The sequence below is a fragment of the Schistocerca americana genome, chromosome 10, assembly GCF_021461395.2.
Source record: "Schistocerca americana isolate TAMUIC-IGC-003095 chromosome 10, iqSchAmer2.1, whole genome shotgun sequence".
In the NCBI taxonomy this organism is placed as follows: domain Eukaryota; kingdom Metazoa; phylum Arthropoda; class Insecta; order Orthoptera; family Acrididae; genus Schistocerca; species Schistocerca americana.
The window spans coordinates 178,750,673-178,772,598 of record NC_060128.1 but is presented as its reverse complement, the minus strand read 5'-3'; the positions used below and the strand labels follow the sequence as shown (position 1 = coordinate 178,772,598).

At 40.6% G+C, this 21,926-nt stretch overlaps 1 long non-coding RNA gene across 2 annotated transcripts in view; it reads right to left on the bottom strand.

The window, feature by feature from the left end:
- The window catches only part of LOC124552537, a 154,803-nt gene that overhangs the window by 113,667 nt on the left and 19,210 nt on the right, over window positions 1–21,926 (bottom strand). Inside the window, exon 3 of one of the 2 annotated variants that reach the window (XR_006967927.1) lies at window positions 7,449–8,497. The exons of the other annotated variant lie outside the window; for it this stretch is intronic. This is a non-coding gene — a long non-coding RNA (uncharacterized LOC124552537). Of the gene's footprint in view, window positions 1–7,448; window positions 8,498–21,926 lie in introns of those variants that run through there. 2 annotated transcript variants of the gene reach the window in all.

The following is a 21,926-nucleotide window of genomic DNA, read 5'->3' as shown; positions in this document are numbered from 1 at the left end:
GGTCTGTAAAGCTACCATTCAAGCCTGCAAGTCCACATGATATTGATATGATGCTGTACATTAATACTAAGTTTGTTTACATAGATAGAACATATGGTAAAACATTAACTGAGATGTACCAGGAGTTAGAATACAGAAGGTGTATCTGAAAGACTACCTCTAGCGACACCCTTGTCTGTAGCTATGATCACTCCTGTGGAATTTGTTTATGCATATAAAGCATCAGCAGGATATACTGCCGCACTTATGTGTGAAGCTATACATCTCACACAATGCCAACCAGTAGTGGTTATTTTAAGAAAGACATCTGTGTTATCAAGAGATGCCTGTAACATACAAGAATCAATCATGGTTTATGGCACCTCCAACTGGACTACTTCAAAGACATGGAACAGAGGTAGGATGTGATCCTATATTATCACCACTATATTTCTTAAACAATGCACGGTATTTGTTATCTCCTGACCTAAGAATAACTAAGGAGCCAACCACCCTATCACCATTAACTGAGGGGTCTTGGGAATATCTCTCTCCTTATTCCCTAATGACTGCTGGTCTATATACTACATCTGATTTAGAGAAGATGAGGATGCAGTTACTTCACCCATCTGAGAAAACAGCCATTGAGAATATTATAGTACAGGGATCTATTGGTGCTAATGTTAACTTACAAAACGTAGATATAACTAAAATTCTCACTAAAGAAGGAATTGATACTATGACTGAAAATACAGCCACCTGACTGTGGGGATGGTTTTCAATGTGGGCAGGATCAGTTCAGGTTTAGTAGGTGTTTATGTAATATGGCTTTGTATAAAATTTGTCACTGATACATTGATACATTAATACATGGTCATATATTATTCTCAACATTTGGGAGATGTGTGTACCTCATATGAGCATGTTGGGCGAGTATTACTACATATCTATGAAGTACTAAAAAGCAAGAAAATACTAGTCCAGTTTCAGATCCCAGTTGCTGGCCGTCTGGCAAGGACGACACAGATGTCGATTCAGTTGATCCAGTCTCAACCAACACAAGATACGCCTAGGAGCACCATTATTCCTCCACAGTATCCAATTATAACCCCCATGCACGAGTACACAAAATCACGAAGATACAACAAAGATTACTGTTTTAAAAAAAACAGTGGCAGAGAAGCCGAGAACCTACATGGCTAACACAGAAACACCTTAGGAAACCAACATCGCAAACAGACTCATACAATATCTGAAAGTCGCTACGTGGAACACCAACAGGTTGCCACACAAAGCAGGAGAATTTTGCCAAATTACACGTATGACGAAGCCATAGACATATGCCTCCTATGTGGAACATTCCTATAATATTAGAATAGGAGTTCCGAAGTACGAATGCCACCGGAAAGATCGTCCACCTACAGGGGAAGAATGGCCATCTACATAAAGAGATTGCTCTGTAGCATCCCATCAAACTCCCACACCTCAGGACGTTGGAAGCAAACGGAGTAGCTGTCGCTACAAGGGGAAGAATAAACTTGCCGTCTACAGACAGCCTGGCCGGAATGGAGCACTCTACGCAGTCGACATCGAAGCCCCCACTATCCATCCTGAGAAACATCTTCCGAGAGGAAGACCACAACGCGACAAACCACACCTGGAATTCGCGGGTGAACGTCAATGGGAGACGACTGCATAACGTCACAGAAAGAAGACAAGCGGTAATCATTCGACAGTCCAACCTTCTACCCGAAAAACTATAATCCAGATATACTGGATATTGCAAAGGTCAGAGGGCTGCCACTAGCCATCAATGCCACAACATGCAACGAGCTGTCATCAGACCACAAACCAGTTATTTTTGGTATTGCCCTACAAGGCATCCCTCCACCAGAAAACAGACTAGACCTTCACGGCACCTGACGGCAGAACTACACACAGCAGGTGACAAGACCTCGTAACATCCCTCGACTCGGACACAGGAGCTGAAGAAACAATCCGCTACATAACGGAGAAGGCTGTAGATGCCGCTACCGCAGCGGCACTACGAAAAAAGAGGAGGACAAGAAACCCGACAACCGAGAGACAAACCAGTTGCAGCACGATATCAAAGCGACGGTAGAAGCCCACAGAATTCAAACCTGGTCTGACAGGATATCTGCACTCAGAATAGATGATCGATCAGCCTGGAGCACCACCAACAATCACCTTCACCATCACCAGAGAATACTCCCGCTACTAGTAGCCAACAACGATATCTGCAAGCCGAACGGAAAAGCAGATGCACTAAAAGATATATTCGCCTAGAATCTCACGCCAAACGACGATCCCAGGGATCCAGAATACATGTGTTGTGGCTAACCTGTGATGGTTCAATATATATCGCTGGTGTGATTGTCGATTGTCTCATGTTTATTTACTCTGTCGTTATCTCGAAAATATTCGTTATTAATTCTGTTTCTTGAGTCTCTGTTTTGCTGAAGTATAATAATGAGCAAAAGTAAAGTTATTAGAAATCCTCTGAAGGCTTTTAAGAAAAGGGGAAATGTTGGAAAGCCAAAGGTATGTGTTATTACTGTAAACAATAAAGACGATAACCAAGTGAGTGAACCTAACCTCTGAAGTACACCTGCCCACAGCAGTCAAAGTGGGAAAGAAAATACATCAAGGAAGAAGCTTGGTTCAATGAGTGGAAACTATGAATGTTTTATGGGCGAATCGGATGTGAATGAAATATTTGATATGTCGGTTCTCAAAGGAATTTTTTCAAACTGTGTAAGATGTATTCATTGTAGTGAAGTTGGTCTGGAACTCTCCATAATAAAGCACGTAGGATTTGCTAGTGAAATACAACTGAAATGTGGTAAGTGTTCAATACATGACCACCTTTTGGAACAGCGTTGCAGTAACTGCAACTGAAGAAAATGGTAGCAAAATCTATGAACACAACATTAGATTTGTTTATTCCTTGCGTTCAGTTGGTGAGGGTGCTACTGCAGGTGCAATTTTCTGTGGCACCACGAATCTTCCAAATCCCCCAACCAAGTTTACGACCTATAATAAATTAATAGGGTCTACAGTAGAAGATGTCTGTATAGAATCGATGAAGAACGCTGTGGAAGAGGCAGTAATGGAAAATAATGGTAACAGATTTGACTGCAGCGTTCGATGGTACCTGGCATAAACGGGGACACACATCTCTTCATGGTGTAGCATCTGCCACCAGTATGTATACAGGGAAAGTTTTAGATGTAGCAGTAATATCGAAGTATTGTAGATGTCCACAAAAATATAAAGGTACACATGAAAATAATTGCAAAGCTAACTATAGTGGCAGTAGTGGAGGAATGGAAGTGGCTGGTGTTGCCAGTATATTCCAGCGTTCTGAGGCGTGTGATGAAGTGCGATATGTTAATTACCTTGGTGATGGTGATTCTAAAAGTTTCAAACATGTTCAAGGACTGAAGCCCTATGGTGATGATGATGTAGTGCAGAAATTTGAGTGTATTGGACACGTACAGAAGCGAATGGGAACAAGACTTCGGTGACAAAGCTTCGTACAAAAAACAAAAACTCAGTGATGGTAAAGGGTTGGATGGGAACGGAAGGTTAACTGACAGTGTAATTGACAAAATACAGAACTATTATGGAATGGCTATTAGGCAAAATACACACAGTGTCGACAAAATGAAGAAGGCTGTTTGGGCTCTTTTTTTCATACTTCTTCAACCGATGAAAATCCCCCACATAGCTTGTGTCCCAAAGAAGAAGACAGTTGGTGTAAATATAACAAAGGATTGCTAACTGGTGAAGTGTACACTCATAAGCATAGTCTGCCTCATGCAATAATGGAGGCGATAAAACCTATTTTTAGAGACTTAGCAGCACCGGAACTGTTGAAAAAGTGTATTCACGGAAAAACTCAAAACCCCAATGAAAGTGTAAATAGTGTTATATGGTCGAGAATCCCCAAGATTGTACACTCCTGGAAATTGAAATAAGAACACCGTGAATTCATTGTCCCAGGAAGGGGAAACTTTATTGACACATTCCTGGGGTCAGATACATCACATGATCACACTGACAGAACTACAGGCACATGGACACAGGCAACAGAGCATGCACAATGTCGGCGCTAGTACAGTGTATATCCACCTTTCGCAGCAAAGCAGGCTGCTATTCTCCCATGGAGACGATCGTAGAGATGCTGGATGTAGTCCTGTGGAACGGCTTGCCATGCCATTTCCACCTGGCGCCTCAGTTGGACCAGCGTTCGTGCTGGACGTGCAGACCGCGTGAGACGACGCTTCATCCAGTCCCAAACATGCTCAATGGGGGACAGATCCGGAGATCTTGCTGGCCAGGGTAGTTGACTTACACCTTCTAGAGCACGTTGGGTGGCACGGGATACATGCAGACGTGCATTGTCCTGTTGGAACAGCAAGTTCCCTTGCCGGTCTAGGAATGGTAGAACGATGGGTTCGATGACGGTTTGGATGTACCGTGCACTATTCAGTGTCCCCTCGACGATCACCAGTGGTGTACGGCCAGTGTAGGAGATCGCTCCCCACACCATGATGCCGGGTGTTGGCCCTGTGTGCCTCGGTCGTATGCAGTCCTGATTGTGGCGCTCACCTGCACGGCGCCAAACACGCATACGACCATCATTGGCACCAAGGCAGAAGCGACTCATCGCTGAAGACGACACGTCTCCATTCGTCCCTCCATTCACGCCTGTCGCGACACCACTGGAGGCGGGCTGCACGATGTTGGGGCGTGAGCGGAAGACGGCCTAACAGTGTGCGGGACCGTAGCCCAGCTTCATAGAGACGGTTGCGAATGGTCCTCGCCGATACCCCAGGAGCAACAGTGTCCCTAATTTGCTGGGAAGTGGCGGTGCGGTGCTCTACGGCACTGCGTAGGATCCTACGGTCTTGGCGTGCATCCGTGCGTCGCTGCGGTCCGGTCCCAGGTCGACGGGCACGTGCACCTTCCGCCGACCACTGGCGACAACATCAATGTACTGTGGAGACCTCACGCCCCACGTGTTGAGCAATTCGGCGGTACGTCCACCCGGCCTCCCGCATGCCCACTATACGCCCTCGCTCAAAGTCCGTCAACTGCACATACGGTTCACGTCCACACTGTCGCGGCATGCTACCAGTGTTAAAGACTGCGCTGGAGCTCCGTATGCCACGGCAAACTGGCTGACACTGACGGCGGCGGTGCACAAATGCTGCGCAGCTAGCGCCATTTGACGGCCAACACCGCGGTTCCTGGTGTGTCCGCTGTGCCGTGCGTGTGATCATTGCTTGTACAGCCCTCTCGCAGTGTCCGGAGCAAGTATGGTGGGTCTGACACACCGGTGTCAATGTGTTCTTTTTTCCATTTCCAGGAGTGTATTTGTTGGAATAGAAACACTTCACTTTGGTGTGTATGATGCTGTTGCGACTTTCAATGATGGCAACATTGTAAGGGGCAAGGTATTTAGAAATATGGGAATGAAGATAGGTTCTAACATGGTACGAGCGATGCTTGCTTTAGACAAGGAACGCCTTCGGGCTGCAGACAGGGCTGTAAAGGGTCTAGAAATACAAGCAAGAGTAAACAGGAGGAGGAACAAGACGAAGCTGGAGGAGGAGTTTGCAGAGAATGAAGATAATCCATCCTATGGACCTGGAATGCACTAAAAAGTTAATCCAATCTTTGTCGCTCGATTCCCAAAACTTTTATTTTCTCATACTAATTACATGTTTTCTAAGGATCTTCCAAACATATTTGTTTCAAACTTTCAGTAAATGTTACACAGTACCTTCTGCATAATTTAACACAGCCTTTTTCCAAAAAACTGTATATTTTTTAATATAAATAAAAAATTGCAAAAAATGTGAATTTTCATTACAATTGAAAAAAATCATCTTTAGTAACTGAACAAAAAATTTGTAAAATCCCTGTGTTAAGTTGTAGCCCATATTCCAATAAATAATCTGTAAAACGTTCAACTTCCTACCTCAAATACTTTGTGAGGAAAGATGTAATTTATAAGCGTTATTTTAACATTGCAAGTATAGGGCGTTCCGGAGCCCCTTAAATATAATATGAATTTGAGGTAGTTTCTTTGATCTCATATGATCGACAATGTGTTTGCGCCCTCAGCGTAGCACTTGCTTTACAGCCTAATAGTCGTTGCTACAGTGAAATTTTCAGCATTCAAAGCAAATCAATCAGCTCATCTAACAGCATTCGTTGATTAAACCAGAATAAATTCTAATTCTTTCTTACTGAAAGTAAGTGTTGGAAAGTGAATCCAGCACATAACCAGTACCATGCATCTGCCCAATAATTGCGTTTCTGCTTTCACGATTTCTTACTCATACGTTTTAAATGAGATTTTGCATGCCTTCATATGAATTTGGATTGAAAAGGGTGTGTGTTTTTAGCACTTTTACTGTAGTAGTTGTTCGACCACATGGCCAGTGGCATACATAGAATAGATACCCTCTTGCAATGCTAAAACTGAAGTTAACTGCTTTCAATCAAAACAGACAGTGGCGTGTAAATTATTGTAAAATCTACAAAAAATTTTTGTAACATTTTTCGCAGAACCTTTTCTTTGGTTGAGGTTTTCTACCTTCAACAGTGGCTTACACTAAATTTCTAGTAGTGTTTTTCATGCAGCATTACACCAGCTGTGAGCTAACAAATTGTGTTAAATTAAAGTAACAAAATTAATATGGCAAAGAATGCTCATGGCCACCAAAAGACATTGAGTTAACACTCTCATATAACGTAATTGTGTATGTGCTTTGATAGCTCCAACATTTAATTAAGAGTCATTTTGCCTGCTGATAGCGACAGTATAGTAATTTGAGTAGTACAGTGTCTTGCAGATGTGGTACAATGATTGTGGTCAAACCCCTAAACTGTGGTATTGTGTAATTCATGCATGATGATACGTGAGTCTTAAGGAATGAATGAGTATTATCTCGCTAAAGACGGTGTGGCCCCACTTATGTATTGTGTGTGTTATGAGACCATGATGAAATTATTCGTGTAGGGTTTTCCTTTTGTAATTGTTCTACCCATGAGAGGTTTAATGCTCATTCAAACAATTTTTGTAACTGAAGAGAAATTCTAATGTGTCGTGTTCTAAAATATTTTCATCAGAGTAGAAAATAAATGTATTAAGAAATATTTCCCCAGACACATGATAAATGAAATGGATAGGATATATCTTATTCAGTTCAATTAAACCTGGCAAGCCTTTTCAGTTCGATCTTCTAAATTTAATGAAAGACAGAAATAATCTGCAATTTGAATTTAGACAGGCTACCAGCTGCTAGAGTGACAGCTTTGAGATCAACCACCACATAACGTGTTATCTTAGAGAAACTCTCACCAGTTTATGTTGGGGACATTTCTAAAACAATTAATTTGTTTACTAAGTTAATCAAATAAGGGTCACAATATAGACACCATTTCTTATGGGCCTGGTATATTAGCAGCCAGGATGCAAAGTCGAGTATAATTCCCTAAGTTAATGCGAGTAGATGGTCACAGGTTCAATAGTAACAATATAAACTAAAATTGTATAAAGAACCAGTAGTAGTGGGACTAAGAGTGTGAGGCCACTGCATTGTTGCCAAATTTACTCAAGATGGCAGCGATGACGTCATTCAAGATGGCGGCATGTAGACTTTGCAACAGCACATGACGTGATCCAAAATGGCGCCTTTTGGCGGGAAAATGGAGGATGCTATGTTCACCGGACTTGGATACGATGTGACATTATGACGCATACATGCTAAAGCAAAAACGATAGAAACCGTATATCGACTTCGACTTTTGTGAACTTTCGAGAGGTTGTGACAGTAGCGCTGTGCTCTGCGCTATTCATTTAAATGTGTTTTGCGTTCCAATCGTGTATTGTACTGTGTTTGTGTCCTGTGCATTGTTTTTCGTTTGCTCGTCTCTAATTACGTGTTCAGCATTCGAGAGACTCATGAGAGAAAAGTTGAAAAAGTTCAGCATCGATGACGACGGGCAATTGCGTGGTTATTGTGAATCTCAAGCAGAAATTAATGTACTTCTGACCCAGCTGAAGTGCGTCGGTTATTCGTACTCGGTGAGAATAAGCACTCAACAGCCAAAATCTTCAGATGCGTCAAGGAGTAAGTGAATAAGCGTCTCATTTTATTTTAGTTTTGATGAACTGTGTTACAATTTAGAAATATGGTTAAAATAGTTTGTTCTCATATCGTACCATGTGGTCATGAAAACATGCAAATTGAGTACTTAATGTTTTCTTGTTTAAGAAGATAATCTAATTAGTTACCCATAATGAAATAAATATTCATAGTTTTGTCGAATTTTCCAACCACTTATTTATTTCCGATTTCGCAGGTTGTCCAAAATTTTTCTTCAGACTTAAGAGTGGGAGCGTGGATATCCGATTTTTCAGATATCCTTTCTCAGTGGAAGATGGAAGTCACCGGGAATGTATTCTTGGCCCGAAGTACTACAAAGAAAAGAAAGGGGTTCCTGTTCCAGATCACCTAGTTTGTAACATCATGCTATGCTTCATCAGCCTAGTAGTAGACCCTGTTAACCGATAGCTTATACGAGGGTTGTTTTTTATGTAAGGCCGTTCGCGCGTATAGTCCCGTAGTTCGCACGGACACCGCAACAAGCCACCGCGCCACTTGTCGGCATCCTTCCCGTTCACACTGATGCAAGTTGCAGCTCTGTAGCTGACGTGTACGCATCGCTGTGCTACTATAATGTTTACGATTATTGAATCGCCCACCGTGTGTGAGATACGGCCAGTGATACGTTTTTTGACTGCGAGAAGCCTATCAGCTGCAAAATTCATCGTCAGTTAACAGAAGTTTATGGCTTGAATGCAATGAGTGAAGGTGAAGTGCGTCAATGGGTTAGAGAGTTTAAAAATGGCCGTCAAAACGTCCATGACGAAGAACGCTCAGGCCGGCCCTCTGTGATCACTGATAATTTGGTGGCTGCAGTCGAAACAAAGATTTGTGAGGACAGAATATCCACAATTTCCACTCTTTCTTTGGAATTTCCACAAGTTTCAAGATCGATTTTGTACAAAATTGTGTCTGAAAACCTAAACTTTAAGAAACTGTGTTCTCGGTGGGTACCCAGACTCCTCACAGAGGACCAGAAAGGGAAGAGATTTGCCACTTCATTGGACTTTTTGATTCGTTACGAGGAAGAAGGGGATGACATGTTGATTCAAATTGTCACTGGAGATGAAACATGGGTATCCCATATCACTCCCGAAAGCAAGCGACAATCTATGGAATGGCGACACACAACCTCACCTGTCAAGGTCAAAGCCAAACAGACGCTGTCAAAGCGCAAGATTATGGCAACTGTGTTCTGGGACCGGCGCGGTGTTTTGATAGTGGACTTTATGCCACGAAGAATGACTATCAACTCAGATGCCTACTGTGCAACTCTAAAGAAGCTCCGCAGAGCAATTCAAAACAAAAGGCGCGGCATGCTGACAAAAGGAGTTTTGCTCCTGCACGATAACACTAGGCCTCACGCCTCTCAAAAAACTCGGGATTTGATTGATTCTCTTGGTTGGGAAGTTTTGGGCCATGCACCATACAGCCCCGACCTTGCTCCTAGCGATTTTCACCTTTTCCGGTACCTGAAACACCATCTTGGCGGGCAGCGCTTCAATGAAGACGATGAAGTGAAAGCGGCCGTGAACTCTTGGCTGTCGGAGCAGGCGGCCGAATTCTTTGAAGAGGGAATTAAAAACTTAGTTGAACGGTATGACAAGTGCTTAAATAAACAAGGCAACTATGTAGAAAAATAGGTAAAAGTGTGTAGAATCAGAAAATAAAAGTTTTTTTTACAAAAGTATTTGTATCTTTTTAAAAAAAAACGGCCCTTACTTAAAAAACAACCCTCGTAGTACAAACTAAGAAAAGTATGCATACCAGAAGCATTTATTATCTTGCATTATTAGGTTGCAAGAATTAAGATTGCAATTATGCTGGAAGCTGATTTTTGTGGGTAGTCCTATTATTAAATATTGTCTGTTATAAAATAATCTTTTTTTTATATAATGGATGAAATCAAAAGTGTACTACAAAACAAACAAATATTCTTACGATGTCACCACAATACAGTGATTTTTTGACTTGGTCTTATCACTGTCAATATACTGTGCTTAATTAAATGTACAGTATTTCAAAACAGGTGAATTAACAATATTAAACACTGGTAATTAACAACAAATACTTTTGTAATTTGCATATAAATTGAAATAGTAGGCTACTCAGCTGTGTAATTACTTCATTAACACGTTCGCTGCCATCGGCGCACCAGCGCGTCCGGCCGATACTGGTGCACATGCCGTGGACGCGCCTGCGCGTCGAGAGACTCAGCTGTTGCGAGGCACCACAGTTTAGTCGGACACAGCCATTCGGTAAAGTTTATTGCGCAGGCACTCTAAGAACGTATTGTTTTTAATTTTTACGGGTGCGGTTCGCTTTTTTACCCTGCAGTTTTTCTCTGTTGTGGGACTGAAAATGGAAAACAATCGTGACAAGGCAGGCCCTTCAGAGCCTGAGAAACGTAAAATAAGGGACACAACAAACGTACAAAAACTAACGGATGCGGAATTATTACGAATATTAGAAGCAAGCGATTCGGAAACGGAATTGGCCAGTGGGGAGGACGCGTGGAATCCAGTGAGGAGTCTGACGGAGCCGAGTTTGCTTTAGATGAGACTGTAAATGGCTGTGAACCCAAGCGACAGGGGAAGGGAAGGAGTGGTAACAAGTGGTAACGTAGCTGATACAAGTGTTGCATGGGAAAGCGAGCCAGTTGGAATGGTAAATTGCTTGTTTATAAAAAATGAGGGACTGCTAATTCAACCAACAGGAAACACTCCCTTACATTATTTTCGTCTTTTGCTGACAGACGAATTTCTATTGAAAGTTGTAGAAGGAACAAATACAAACGCAATTGAATTATTCCTTTCTGTGGGAACCAAAGAATAATCACGAATAAATTGTTTGAAAGATGTGGCGGTTGGCGAATTGTTAGCGTTCTTGGGAATTTTCCTGCACATGGGAAATGTAAAGACGAGGAAGTTGCTGGACTATAGGAAAAAGGACCACGTACTTCACGTGAAAGGAATTGCCGATAGACTTTCACGAAATCGTTTTCTTCTAATAATATGTGCATTGCATTTTTCTGAAAATCCAATACAGGGCGGACCAAAACTATCCGACAGGTTGTATAAAATACGACTAGTTATCAATTTTTTCAATGAAAGGACGTGCCAAGTGTACTACCCTGGACGGGAACTGTCACTGAACGAATCAATGATCCTTTGGCGTGGAAGATTACTTTTCCGCAAATACATCAAAAATAAAAAGCACAAATATGGCATAAAGCTATATATTTTGACAACTCCCACTGGAATGGTACTAAAATTCGCGGTATACACTGGCATGCTGGACGATTTAGGAGGAAGAGGCCAAGGGCAAGAAATTGTTCTTCATTTACTGGATGAAAAGTTGAGTGCTGGTCACCACGTGTACATGGACAATTACTATAATAGCTTCGCATTGGCTAAGTTGCTCCTGGATAAGAAGACTCACTGCACGGAACTCTGAGGGCGAATAGGAAGGATACATCCAAGGAAATACAGAAAGCAAAATTACGAAAAGGTGAAGCCCATGCCAGATTTGCGGATAGGTAACTGGCGTGATAAGAGGGAGGTTTGCTACATTTCTAACGCATTTACAAATGAAATGGTTGAGTTTGAAAACTAAATAAAGGAGAAGAAATCTAAGCCCTTGGCCATTGTAAACTACAATAAATTTATGTCGGTAGTTGATCGGCACGATCAGATGTTATCATATTACCTCTCCAAACGAAAAACCATACGCTGGTACAAAAACTTTTTTATCCCGTGTTATGAAAAAGATGCGGACAAACGCACATGCCGTACATAATAATTATTCTGGCACAAAAATGCCCCTCCAAGAATTCAGACACAGTATTGTAAGAGCACTATTGCCGCAAAAGCAGGAAGAACGGCCAGTCAGAAATCCCCAACATGTTGTGGTAAAACGAGAATCAACTGGAAAATCAAAAACACCGAGAAAAAAGTGCAGATCATGCGCCAGCCGAGACAACGGACAGACACGATTTACGATTGTCCAGATTGCCCAAATAAAGCAGGGTATTGTTTGAATTGTGTTATTCACCACCTCTAAAGGCAGATAGCACTTTCGTTCTTCTTTCATTTTCCGACAGTTATGTGTAGGTACTATTCTTGAACTTTGTATTTATTTTATTTGTTTGAGTGTAATCGTTAAAGTTCTTGATTGTATCTTTTCTGAGATTTGACATACATTGTGTTTCAGAAGTTTCTTCAACATCTTGTGTTTGTTTTTGAATGCTGTTTCCACTATTTTTTTTTTTTTTGTTCAATAAATATGTCGTTTGTCAGTAGCATGCTTCGTTTTATTTTTGAATATAAAATAAAAATGTATTACTCTAAACTGTCAAAATTTTCAGGAAAAATAAAAGAGACGCACTAGCGCGTCCATGGCCACCCGCTACAGAATGTGGCCTGATATGCCACTGACGCCTTAGTGCGACCCCCCCCCCCCCCCCCAAAAAAAAATCCACAAGAGTAAATTTTATCTTTTACTTATAAAATAAATACATTTTACATTACTTTTAGCCATACAGTTTGAGATTCTATTAAGAAAATAATTGGTTACGTGGCAACGTAAGGCCAATTACAGTGGCAGCGAACGTGTTAATATAGGTAATTTTGAAGAATTCATGTGTGGGGCTACATATCAATAATTCAGCCAATGTCGCAGATTGTTTTTTTAATTTTTAAGGAGAGGGAACAAAAATTTTTCATGGGAGAAGTTAGGATGTGATCTTTTAAAAATTGAAAACACTGATGATAAAGTGTGACCTTGGCAAGAGTATCAATATGTAGCCCAGTGCATGGATTCTTCAAAATTACTGTAATATATAGGTCTTGTTTTAGCTAACATCTGTTACAAAAATTTATTACCGCTTTCTTTATTTGACACTATGCTGACTCACATTATGGCATTGTTTTTTCCTGTTAAGTTGTAGCTGGTTAAATCTAGTCTCAAGTTAAGTTTTAGGCCTGCTGGCTAAATATAAGGAATCATATGTTCTGTCTAGACACCCCTTTAGTAAATATGGCCCTGGCTTCTTTAAGCCTGTGGATTTCCTCCACAGTGGAAAAGTAGTTGTGTGTTTATTTAGTCTGTCTTTGCCTTATTTTGCATTATGTTGAATATGTTACTGAAATACTCTTATGAATCTGATAATTTGAGGTCCAAGCTAATGTACTTTTGTGGTTGATGTGGGTAGAGCTTCACTTTGAGATGTTCTCTTAGTCCACAGCAGATGCTGGCCTGTGTGGTTAACTAAGTGAGGTCAACCAAAAGTTGGGATTAGACCCAAGTGCATTGATTAATGGTGTAACTGACAATGTCATGGTGGTGCAGAGCTTATGAGCTGGATTATGTTTGTAGCTGGCATGTTACAGTATTTGATGGTGCACACTTGTTGGATGTTTGTTTCAGAGTTGTTTACATATTTTATTAGTCATTTGATGGTGTAGTTGAGTGTGTCATAGCCGTGTAGCATTTGTATGTGTGGTTTAATAAATGGCCATAATGTGGAAGTGCAACTTACTTTTTGATCCACCCTCGCATATATTAAAATTGGTGATTATGCAGGATTTTAAGAATTTCTTGGGTTTTCTTGTTAGTGTTTGGTAATGTTGGATTGCGGGTGGTAGGTACTGCAGGTATTGCTTTAGCATCATTGATTCTGTTAACTTTTTGATATTAGTTATGTGATTGAGTTTTGGTTTGTTGTACTGTGGAGTTCATTTTAGATAGGATAAGTAAAGGTTTTGACAACTGACATAACAATGTCAGTGTTGCTGTTTGGCACTGTGGACTTCATTTTAGACGCAATAAAAGTATAGTAAAATTTGTAATATCTGGTTTTGGAGTTGGATTTGGGTTCATGGTAACTGTATTGTGGAAGCAATGCATTGCAAGCTAACTATCTGACCACGTATCCTGCATGAATATTCTATGCTAAACCTGTTTTAATACCTTCCGTGATTAGCAGCAGTCTGTTTGAGTAGGCTTTTTTGTACCTTTGAGTTGCTGTTTTTATTGGTTTCATCACGGAGGCAAGTGTAGATTCATCCTTAGTTGTTATGCTGGAGTCAATTACATATTTGCCAATTAACTTAAAATTCTTTCTGTGTAGTTTTATTCACACAGTTTGTAGCCAAGTCCTAGACCAGTCATTTCTAACTGTGTAGATGGTTTTTTCGTTTGTTTACACTGGAACATTTAGTTTTGAAAGCACAGTAAGGAGGAAAAAACATTTAAACCACATTGACCAGAATCAATAAAATGTTTTTTAATTAATTTTTGTTTTTACTTCAAGGCTGACCATATGAACCCCAGGAAGAGACTGTTAGACACAAAAAAAAGTGGTTGCCCAGCTACATTCTCTGTTAAATGTATCCGGGTATACCCTGGATATTCAATTGAGTCAGAGGGGGCTCATCCTAATATTAAGAAAAAGGTGAGTTTAAACTTTAACATACTTGAATATATTTTTTAATCAGTGGTTGTCTACATTCAGTTTGAGACCATTAGTATTTATCTGCTATAATTAAGTCTATTGTGTTACAGGTTTTGGAAAGCCTGAGAGAGGCTTTGGTGTCCCCAAATCAGCCCACAAGCTTTCTTATTAGATTTCATGTGGTTGCTTCACCAGTAGACACACACACACACACACACACACACACACACACACACACACACACACACACAGAGTACAGAAAGTGTCAAAGTTACTGCAGAAATACACCCTATGCTAGCAAATGAAATAGGAAATGTTAAAGAAGGAACAAGATCGGTACCGGTAATCAAATTACATCTTGACAATTTTGTCAAGACAAATTTCAGTGCAACCACCATGCCAGATCGTGGCAATGTAATGTTTTATCCCCCACATAAAACGATTTATAATCATATGTATAATGCTATATTGAAAATGAAAAAGACAACAATTGATCAGGATGCTCTGCAGATGAAAGTTAGTGAGTGGAAGAAAGAGTTGTCAGGTGGCAATATCTATTTTAGACCTTGTGCAGAGGTAGATGGAGAGGTACAGCAACTATTTTGCTACCAGACTGCGTGGCAAGTGGAATTATTAAGAAAGTATGGAACAGTATGCTTGCTTGATGCGACATACAAAACCACCAAGTATGACATTCCACTGTTTTTCATAACAGTGAAAGCAAATGTGTGCTATTTAGTTGTACGTTTTTTTTATGTTCAGGTAGAAGACACACAATCCATTTGTGAAGCATTAAATATTTTCAAGGAGTGGAACGTGGACATGAGTCCTGCATACTGGGTAACTGATTTATCAGAATCTGAGAAATGCTATTCAGGCAATATTTTCCTGCTCTAAAGTGTATCTATGTTCATTTCACAGGGAACAAGCTTGGAACAGGTGGTTACGTAAACATGTGAAAGAACAAGAAGACAGAGACAATAGTTAATCAGTGGAGAAGAGTTGCAGCATCATCCTCCTCGCAACAGTACAAAGATAATTTAGAAAGAATGAAAAAATCATGTTTTTGAAGGGAAGGAGTCCGCATTAAAATATTTTGAGAAACAATGGGTTCCGGCGCATTGTAGATGGGTGAAAGCTTTTGAGCACGAAGGCATGTTTGCCAATATAAACACAACAAATGGTGCTGAAGCAATGAATAGGTTGGTGAAATATTCACACCTTCATCAAAGTATAGATAAAACATTAACAGGTGTTATTACAGTTTTAGTCCATAGTTACCTCTCTAGCCTCATTGAAAAGTATTGTAAATTAAATTCTGCCATTAAGTCATACAATAAGATGATCCCTGTATTCCTGCATAGGAAGACGCCCGACTTCACAGGGCATGTAATGAAGCAATATGAATCAGTGGAAGTTGATTTTAGTGCAGAATCGGTAACAATGGTAACTACGGGATTGTTTCATGTAAAATGTGCAGGAAACAAAGGCTCTCATTACACGGTCAACTTCGAAAAACCAGATTGCTCTTGTCCAGATTTTCAAAAGTTCAAGTATCCTTGCAAGCACTTCTGTGCCATTTTCCATTTCACAAATTGAATTTCGGTTATAGGACTAGTCCATTGATTTGCTTGGATGAAACACATGGGTTTGGCTCGCAAAGCAGTTGCAGTACAGAAACCAGCACTGAAACAAATGACTTGCAGGATACCAGCCGAAGTCATGGAACAAATGAACAGCACATTCCTGAAACATCAGATGGTAATTCAGCAGTGCATCAACGGGCAAGAGAAGTGTGTATGAATTTAATAAATCTGACATACAATTGCAGTAATGAAACAGCTAATAAAATGATTGAATACCTCACAACCTTGCAACATGACGTAGAGTCATCAAACCCTACAGACAATGGCCTTCCATTAGCAGTAGCATCAACTTCAAAGTGACAGAAATATGCTTGTGCACTCTGAAAAGCCAACAGAATGTGAGGCACCGAATGGTCGCCCATCCAAGTGCTGTCCACACCCAGTGGTGCTTAACTTCAGTGATATGAGGGGAACCGGTGTATCCACTCGGCCAAGGCTGTTGGCTTTGCTTTATACATAATAAATCTTTTGGCATTATGTATAATGTGGATTTGGCATGAGCCTTATGTTAAAAGATTAAACTGTAGAGGGTACATTTTTTTTTCCTAGTATTCAGATTTTACTGGTGATGTTCATTTTTTACAACTTTCATTGCTAGCAGTAGGTGTAAGTATTCGAAGTGCATTCCATTTACTGTAATCTGTGCAGAGCTGTTCAATAGGTACAAAGAACCACTAACTGGAGTGCAAAGTGTCTGAATGTTCTGTGATGCTGCTACTTCAGAACACACCAATATGGAGCTATGTGATAACGTGAGTAAATTCAATTACACACACAGTATGTGAAAAATCGTTTGAATTGTCTGTCACTTGCAAAAGAATTGCAAGCAAATTGCACATAGATACTGACGCTGCATATTGACTAGGTGTAACAAAGTAAATGCAGCTTTAAAAATATTTACTTCAATTTTGTGTATAAGTAGTTACTGTTGATGTTATTTGCAAATACTTCCAGCCTATTGTTATCTGGCAGCTTGAGTGAGTAAAATTGTGGCTTTAAAGATTGCCTATATCTTAACATGTTCGCTGTAGCTGACGTTTAAAAGTATTCACACACATCTCTACCTCAGTGCTTCCATTTTTGCTGTTGTATTGTTTGTATGCTGCTTAAGTAACTGTTTTTAACCAATCTAATTGAAATCTCTATTGTGTTACAGGTATGGAGTTAATGAAGAATCCACAGGGCTTTAATCAATAGAGAAAGTGCTAAAGCAACTGGAAACATAAATGTTATCATTATCAACAGAAATGAAACTTTTTTTTAACTTATTGAGAAGCATACCAGATCATATACCCCTCTTGTTCTTTCAGGAATGTGCTGCTTCTTTTGTGATTTCTGCTGGTATCCTGGAAGCCATGTGTTGGAGTGCTAGATTTTGTACTGTAACTGCTTTGTGCGCCAATTTGTGAAATCCCCATTCTGAGAAATGGAAAATGGCACAGAAGTTCTTGCATAGATAGTTGAACTTTCAATAATCTGGACAAGATCAGGTTTTTCAAAGTTTACCATACAATAAGACTTCAGTTCCTGCACATTTTACATGAAACAATCCCGTAGTTACCACCATTACTGATACTGCACTAAAATCAACAGAATTTAATTTAAAATACTTTTTGATAAGACCTGGGAGGTAACTATGGACTGAAACTGTAATAAAACTTGTTAATGTTGAATTTGTACTTTGCTGAAGGTGTGAATATTTCACCAACCTGTTCATTTCTTCAGCACCATTTGTTGTGCTTACACTGGCAAGCATGTCTGTGTACTTAAAAGCTTTTACCCATCTATAATGCCCTGGATCCCACTGTTTTTCAATGTAATGTAATACAGACTCTTTCCCTTCAAAAACACTATGAATTCTCGTTTTTCCTAAATTAACTGCCCTCCACAGTTTAACAATTATGTCTTTCTTGTTCTTTTGCATGTTTTCATAACCACATCCTTCAAGCCAGCAAAGTTTTAAATTGATTATTGTACGAGATTTATGGTATATTATTGTAAATTTTAAAATTGTTTATGTTTTTGTTTTCTTTGACCTTAATTCATTTAATAAAATAAGTTAATGTTGCCAGATACTGACATCTATTTCAAAATAAATTACCCAAATTACTCTCAAAAATTTTTAATTTTTATGAGTGGGGGTGAAGAAGGGGTGGCAAATTTAAGCTCGCCCCCCTTCATAAAACTCTTAGATCCAACCCTGGGGGGCCCCACTGAAAGGCACTTAAACTTCATCTTCCAGACAGGTTCGTTTGCCAACATGGCTCGTAGCAGCGACTTGGAATATGCAGTTGCAGTGCTTTTTAATGTGTCCACGCAGTCTGGAAAAGATGAAATCTGCTGCAAATACAGCAATGCAAATTGTAAGGTAGCAGTATTTTGCACCTTACTGTAATACAGGGTGATTCAAAAAGAATACCACAACTTTAGGAATTTAAAACTCTGCAACGACAAAAGGCAGAGCTAAGCACTATCTGTCGGCGAATTAATGGAGCTATAAAGTTTCATTTAGTTGTACATTTGTTCGCTTGAGGCACTGTTGACTAGGTGTCAGCGTCAGTTGATACTAAGATGGCGACCGCTCAACAGAAAGCTTTTTGTGTTATTGAGTACGGCAGAAGTGAATCGACGACAGTTGTTCAGCGTGCATTTCGAACGAACTATGGAGTTAAACCTCCTTATAGGTGGTGTATTAAACGTTGGTATAAACAGTTTACAGAGAATGGATGTTTGTGCAAAGGGAAAAGTTCTGGACGGCCGAGAACGAGTGATGAAAATGTAGCACGCATCCAGCAAGCATTTGTTCGCAGCCCAGGAAAATCGACTTGCAGAGCTAGCAGAGAGCTGCAAATTCCACAATCAACTGTATGGAGAGTCCTACGAAAAAGGTTAGTTATGAAACCTTATCGTCTGAAATTGGTTCAAGCACTGTCTGCAGCTGATAAGATTAAAAGAATCGATTTCTGTGATTTTATCCTTGCTCAAATGGAAACAGATGAATCTTTCGTTTCAAAGATTGTGTTTAGTGATGAAGCAACTTTCCACACTAACGGGAAAGTCAACCGTCACAATGTCTGTATATGGGGCACTGAGAATCCACGGGAAACAACCCAGTATGAACGTGACTCACCTAAGGTGAACGTTTTCTGTGCCATTTCAGCCAATAAAGTTTTTGGTCCCTTTTTCTTCGAAGGTGCTACTGTAACTGGACTACAGTATCTGGAGATGTTAGAGACTTGGCTGTTCCCTCAGCTCGAACAGGAAGCACAACAATTCATATTTCAGCAGGATGGAGTGCCATCACATTGGCACTTATCTGTCCGTAACTACCTGAACGTCAACTACCCGAGGCGATGGATCAGCCGCCAGGCAGCCCGTGACAGAGCACTTCCTCACTGGCCTCCAAGAAGCCCCGATCTTACCCCCTGCGATTTTTTCTTATGGGGGTATGTTAAGGATATGGTGTTTCGGCCACCTCTCCCAGCCACCATTGATGATCTGAAACGAGAAATAACAGCAGCTATCCAAACTGTTACGCCTGATATGCTATAGAGTTGGAGTATCGGGTTGATATTGCTCGAGTGTCTATAGGGGGCCATATTGAACATCTCTGAACTTGTTTTTGAGTGAAAAAAAAACCTTTTAAATACTCTTTGCAATAATGTATAACAGAAGGTTATATTACGTTCCTTTCATTAAATACACATTTTTAAAGTTGTGGTTTTCTTTTTGAATCACCCTGTATAATAATTGTTGCAAAGACAAGTTAGACATCTGTTATGTTATATATCAGGCAATCAGTCTATTGAAATTAATATAGGGAGTATCAGATGGCATAAGAAACGGATTAACTTTAAGAAATTCTAATGTTGCATGAAGTCGGGTTCAGGTGATATTTTCACAGAGTTTGGCTGGAGCGGACAAGTGGCACTGCTCAAAGGCAGGGCAGAGGGGTGCGGAAGTTTACAACCGACCTTTACGAGTCAACATGCGAAAGCGTCCCACTGGGGGAGACGCGCAGCCGGAGCAGGTAGGCACCAATTGTGTGGACAACAGAGGCAGGCCTTCAGATAACGGCGCCTCGTTGGCGCTGGGCGTTACGCCGACGCCACTATGTCGAGGCGAACTGGCACCTAAGGGAGCCTTCCCTTGAGTCTTAAAGTTTTCTGGGGCTTTCTAAGAAACGCGGTTAAGCTAGAGCAATGACCTTTTCCCACACAAGGGCGAACAGAGACACACGAATGGCGGGTTCAATTTTGAACGGAGCTTCAGTTTGTTCCAGAACATTCTAGGCGCAGTAAGGTGTGGAATGTTTTGATTGGCTGGAAGAAGCCAGGAAATAATAGTGGGAGCGAACTGTGCTGGTCTAGAGTCACGGGATTGGCCAGCTCGAAAAATAGTGTGGGGGTGCTGATTTTTGCAGCTGTTTGGATCTGTTATCAGGGAGAAGTGTCTTAGCTCCTGTAGCGAGCAGACGTCATGCTTTCAGCTCTGCTGTAGGAGAGTAAATTCTTTTCAGTGTGCTGTGCAGGCCTTTGCATAAGTCTGCCAGCTGCAACTGAAACTAGTATTCAGTTAGGGGAACTGTCTTTTACTGTTAGAGACAGGCTGATTCCACCAATTACGGTTGGGAATACTGTCTCACAGAAAGCAGACAGGAGCAGAGCAATTTCCTTGTGGCAAACTTTATTAAAGACGTTACTGGATTCCGCCTTTGGGCTGGTGAGTCCTGTCTGAGCAAGTGTGAAAGCAGAATTAGCTTTTGAATGGGAGTTTACGAACAGGAAGCCTGTTCGCGAAAATAAATTCATTTTTGTTACAACTGAGGCTCCTGGACAACGCAAACGCCATCGGCAGCTTGCTGACCTGTCCACGACACTGCATTTGGTAACGTGATGCTCAGCTTCGGCATTTAATCTGATATTACGCACGCCTGTGATTACCGGAGCCCAGTTTTCCAGCCACGCCCTTATTGGGAATTTGGTAACTAAAGTAGGTTTGTGAGACCTATTTTATTCCGTCTGACAAGGGGAGAGAGTAGAAAATAACACGTACAGATGCGTTATCCGACCTTAAGAGTTAGTTTTGGAATTTAAGGGCAATTGCCATTACCAGCTTGATTTTATCACTTATAAATGTATGTCATTGTTCAGTTTGATGTTAGGAAGATTACTGTTCAATAAATGTGTTCAATACTATCCTTGTTTGTTTAGTAGTGATCAGTTCCCTGATCACTATTTAGTTATTAAATATTAATCAAAATTAGTAGAGCATCTGTTTTAATTAACAGGTTGGGTCTCATAACAGGCCTTCAGCCAGAGCCAACAACCCGATCCATTAGGGAAAGTGAACAAATAAAAGCATTCTTGTTAAAACCCCTGACATTTGGCGGACCCGCCTAGGATCCCTCATCATTTATTGAAATAAACCCCTTCCAAAATGATTAACCAAACGCAAATTGTTTGAAAGAGGGACAAAAAGGAAATGTCAGGAATGGTTTGATGTGAGAGTACCACAATATGCAGTATGGTGTGCACAACAATACTGTAGCCCGTGCCTCGCGTGTGTCATTTACAACAGCTGTGACTGAACTTGCATTACCACGCAAAATACAAGAAAAATTAAACAGTGTGGTGCATC